The sequence below is a fragment of the Uloborus diversus genome, chromosome 5, assembly GCF_026930045.1.
Source record: "Uloborus diversus isolate 005 chromosome 5, Udiv.v.3.1, whole genome shotgun sequence".
Classification (NCBI taxonomy): Eukaryota; Metazoa; Arthropoda; class Arachnida; order Araneae; family Uloboridae; genus Uloborus; species Uloborus diversus.
The window spans coordinates 178,175,968-178,181,387 of record NC_072735.1 but is presented as its reverse complement, the minus strand read 5'-3'; the positions used below and the strand labels follow the sequence as shown (position 1 = coordinate 178,181,387).

At 36.5% G+C, this 5,420-nt stretch overlaps 1 long non-coding RNA gene across 1 annotated transcript; it reads right to left on the bottom strand.

Moving 5' to 3' along the window:
* Positions 1-311: 311 nt before the first annotated feature.
* LOC129221978 (uncharacterized) lies at positions 312-4,722 on the bottom strand. Its single transcript, XR_008580558.1, has 2 exons — positions 4,508-4,722; positions 312-419 (listed from the first exon to the last, which is right to left on the bottom strand). It is a non-coding gene; the product is annotated as an uncharacterized LOC129221978 (long non-coding RNA).
* Positions 4,723-5,420: the final 698 nt, after the last annotated feature.

Genomic DNA, 5,420 nt, shown 5'->3' with positions numbered 1-5,420 from the left:
CAAGTGGTGTTATAATCTGACGGATGCTTGGCGATATATCGCCAGTCTTTTGGTCGCCAAGTTTTATCGCCAACTTGGGGACACATTTGGCGATTTTTTTTTAAAATCTGATTTCAATTTGGCCACTGTTGGTGATATTTAGAGAGTAAACTCTTGAATCACAATAAAATTGCAATAATGGGGAAATGACATTAAATTGGAGTAAAAGGAAGTCATGTGATGCACACATCAGCACGTTTCTAATTGGAGTAGTAGGTACATTACAATAGCATGCTATTGTGGTTTAAAAAAATAATGAACAAATGCAGATGAAACACAATATATTTATTAGTCCGCAACTAGACAGAAAAGCAAATGTCCTTGTTAAGCGTTGCTTGAATCACCTGTTGATTTTCCAGGAGGCCCCAGAGTTCCTGAATCTGCAAAAATGAATAGCCAATTTTTAGTAAATGATTATGAGTGCATTGATTACATCTGTACGTCTAAGTCGGGCTAAGTATAAAACATGCGGTTTTCAGGTTATTGAAGCGTCAAACGGTACCTAACTTTCACTTCCTTTTACATAGTAAAGGAAGTATTGTTTAATCCAAGCTGGACCTCGCGGGCTAAAGAGAAACAGAATACACATAAAATATATTGTGTGTGTGTGTGTGTTTTTTTTTTTTTTTGAGCAATCACGATTGCTTATTGTTCTCATTTGATCGTCCTTGATGTTGTGGTTCCTTTTTCAGCTTGAACTAGGGGCCTTCGAAGACCCACCGTCGTCAATAATGGGGACTGGGCGACGTTAAATATGCTCGTGGTCTCAATGTCCTCCAAGTGAAACGATACCTCTGGGGGTGCTAGTACTAGGTAGCTATTAGCTCCTGGGCTAGTTCAAAATTCTCACTAACTGTTCGATCCGGTGATGGTGCTGCCATCTATCGGTATATAAAATAATGGAGGCAAGGCACTTAGTATGCAGTCCTCGACATAAATACAGTTGTAGTCAGTTGTGACTCTTGAATAGAAATAGAAATAGAAACTAGGGGCCTCTGCAGCACCACCGCCCACCGGAGCGGCACCTCTGGTCCTGAGTACTGTCCCCCAGAATCGACTTCTGCTGGACAGTAGCGTCCATGTCCTACACACGCATGCTCATACACATTCATACTCACACACGCGCGCGCCTTTACACACACACACACGCACACCTACGTGCACACACTTAAGCCTACACACACACACACACACTCAACTTTACACACATAACCAACCAGAAGGAGGGATATGCTTGGAGAAGGGGGCCGTTTCTAGAAACAATAACTTCAATGAGTAGGGCCTTGTCACAACTCGTGATTGCGAAAAACATAATTTGAATTCAAAGTTTCAGAATTCAAATTAGAGTTGATTGGGAAAAGTGGGGGTCACAGTTTTTTTTTTTTTTTTTTTTTTTTTAATAATTATTATTAATCGTACTCTATATCAGCAGGAGAGCAGAAGTCAAATTCAAAACTTTTTTTTTATTTCATTTCTAGATAACATAGGAAAACACAAAAAAAGAAGTAAAATTAAACCCGGAAATTTTCTATCATTTCTATACGCTTATTTTAAATCATTCGGAGTTTCCATCTGTTCTTTACAAACCCATTTCTTGACCAATTTGGCACCAAAGCAGCTATTATTCTTTATTACTAGAAAGTCGCCCATCAAGGTATGACGGCTGAAAATTGCTTCCCTTCTTCTACATTTTACCGAAGCAATTGCCTGTTTGATGGTATTTTGATAGTTGAAATGGCAACCCTAACTCCAGTGGATAAATCCGAAACTCCAGTAGGTAGCGTTCATAGTTAACCGCTTTTTCGTTTCTTTATTGCCCTGAAATGACACAGTCTTAACAGTAAAACAGTTAAGTTACCGAATCGAGTTCAGAGTTGTCCAAATAAAGCCTTTCCCTGTATGTCAAACATTACCAAAACACATTATCAAAATGTCATGCCGTGGCGCGAGTTTCATTGTTGAAACACGCGGGTTACTCGATCATCGGCTATTATTTATATGAGGACACTTCCTTTCATTACTTCTGAAATAAATAAATAAAGTTTATGTCCTACCTGGAGTCTTTCCTGGCCGATTTGGTGCTTTTTATTTTCTCCCAATAGGAAGTCTTTAAAACAGCGTTTCTTAATTTCTTTGATAAATGGATAAATAGAGTGTGGGATTTTTTTGCGGAACCCCTTGTTTTTCCTCAATAGTTTAGTTTGAATGCAAAATTCTAGGAGTAGTTGATTTGCAATAAAAGTGTTTTTTTTTTTTTTTTCAAATAGTATTGATTTAGAAAAAGGAATTAAAAAAATTAACACACAACTTTTGTAAAATATTTTGGAAGGTAAAACGTTTTTGGATGAGATGTTTTTTATTTGTTTTACAAAGAATGAATAGAGCAAAGCGAAAAAAAGAATCGCACTACGTAAGGCATGTTTTGTTTTTAATTAGTATCGCATCACATACAGTGAAATGTTGAAAAAACATTCTGTCCAGATTCCAACTTTTTAGTAAATATTTTTTTCAAGAAAAGATTTAATTTAAAAATAGTGAATTTAATAACGATTCCAGTAACCTAAGATTCGTTATTTTATTATTTTGAAAAACGAAATAGAATCTTACGTAAGAATAGGGGGGAGGGATTCGAAAAATCTTACGTACCCTTACAGGGGGAAGGGGGTCAAAAATTGCAAAAATCACCCTTACGTAATTAATGAATGGCTCCTAATATTGTTATAGAATAAGAAAAAAATATTCATGATATGCCCATCCTGCAATTTAAAACTTTAGAAACATTGTCTTTGGGATGTCCAGAGGTACAAGAGTTCCCAAAGTGAGTGCCGCGGAAACCTGGAGTGCCACAGGGAGAAACCAGGGGTGCCACTACGTGACCATGGTATCCATTAATTAATATATACAATAGAGATCGATTAAGATGCCGTAGGAAAATTCTAATTCTTCAAAGGATGTCGTGAATCTTAAACATTTGGCAACCTCTTCGTTAGCAAATGATGGCAAACATTTAAAAAGTTTTTCCTTCCAGGACTTTTTAATTAAATAAGTTCCGTATTTCCGGGGTTCATCAATCAAATAAATCCCGGAACCACCGGCTTAAAAAAGCGCCTCCCTTCCGTCATATGCATCTTGGTTTTAATTTTTTTTTTTTTTTTTTTTTGATCGATCAAGAACTGCTTATTATCCTCACTTGACCGTAATGGACGTTATCTGATTTTTCAGAAGACCATGACGACGAGAATAAGTGAGTTTGTTTTTTAAATATTTCTTTATAGAGATCAATTTTCGTCGTCATGGTTACAAACCGTTTGTGTTCATTTCAGGCCTAACTCAAGCAGATTTTGCATTGGAAAACCGTTTTTTTTTTTTTTGTGCAAAATATTCCAGTGATAATTGTGATTAATTTCGTGCCAATTCAGTAAAGGTTTTTTAGGGAAAACCCCTGTATAGATGATCTAAACAGCAAAAATTCATCTGAATACAAAATTTCTAGATTACTGATTCCCACCATAGAAGATAGATAGGAAATAAAAATGTCATAAAGATGTACGCTGCAAATATCTTTATGATGAGTGCACGGGGCTATAATAACAATGACATCTTTATTACCATATCCTAATCTCTATTACTTTTTCAATGGATACGCCTCGTGTTACCTAATCTAGAAAATCACTAGTCATAATACGATGGGTGCGAATTTGTTCTCCATTTCCATTCCATTTGTAGAAACAAAGAAACACAACAAGTAGGGTCCTATCGCTATTCGTAATGGGATTGTTTCCTTCAGTCAAAAGTACTACATTTAGTCACTGATATTGATAGAATAAGCAAAAAAATAAATAAATAAATAAATAAATAAATAAATAATAATAATAATAACATGGGCCCAGAAAATACTTTTATTTTCCTCATTTTTTAGTTAATATTTTAAAAATGTCCGATTTTTCAAACAAGGTGTGATCTTGACGATGTCACAAATGATGCACTTTGGTACATCTTTCTCCGCGTTTCCACGTTGTGATAATCAAGAAGCGAATTAAATATTGCGTTCTACACTTGCTATAAACCACATCGTTGCCAATACACGTGAGTAAAGATGCGAATTAAATATTTTGCTCTGTGAATGGCAACACAGAATGGCATTTCATCATTTGTGATGTCATCCGCAGACAATGTAAACAATGAAAGCGCACCGATTTGAGTAATTTTTTAAAAATATTAAACTTAAACAAATTATTAAAAAAAAAAGGTCAGATCCTATGTTTTAAGCATGCTCTTTCAGAAAAGAATACTTTTAAAATTTTGGAAACGACCCCATTGAGAAAAACATAATTAAGATTCAAGACGTCAAAATTCAAATGAATGTTGTATTTTTTTTTCTTTTATTTTTTAAACGGTTTAAACGCAAGAAATCTCTCTACTAAAAAGAATTTACTCAAAAGTTTTTTTTAAAAAACCAATAGCCTACCCTTCTGCGATGGAGGACATTCTGTCTTTGAGGTCATTCCAGCTTACCCGTACCGGGGGTAAATGCCACCTCCACCAGGGTAACGGTTGCCAGGGTAAATGCCACCTATGTTCCCCCCGATGCCACCAGGATAGCGATTTCCAGGGTAGTTTCCGACTCCTCCGGGGTAGCTTCCAGGGTAGAACTGGGCATTCCCGGATTCCATCATTGTCAGGAACCTGGAAAACAAGAAACAGGTGGTCACCAAGGATGTTTCGATCACAGTAGAGCCCCTATAACTGGAGAGGCCGACGCATCCGCCATTTTGGAGCAAGCGTACTACAGGAAAAACTACCTTTATTGGCAACCATACGCCAAATAAGGAACGAGATAGTCGGAGAGCGAAGGTGAGCATTGGCGAAATTTTAAAAACAGTTGGCGTCGTTCCCAGGCTGCCAGTCACTTCGCGCGCTATTATTTATCCATTTCTTTTTTCTTTCTGCATCTGCTAGAAATCTCCCAAGTAACACTGAAACGTTACGTCATCGTTACATCACGTTGCAATTAGTTGAAACATCGTTACCGTTTCCCGCACAACGTGATATAACGTTGCTTTACCGATTCGTTACAAAAAGCGTAATTTTGAAACGTTACATCACGTTACAAATTTCTTAAATTTGTAACGTTGACAAACAGTTGCAAAAGAAACGTTACTTATCGTTACTTTTCGTTGCACCTTGCCTCGCCTTCGACAACCTCCGAATCCTAGTGGCCATTTTCAGTAAACAACTTCTGGCTTGCTATGCCGCCATTGTTTGCAACTTCGCAATCGCGATCTCTCATCACTTTTAGCGGTAAGTACTTTGTATTATTGTTAGTGTATTATTGTTTATATACTTATTTAATTTAAAAAAGTGTTATTACATATTTTTAT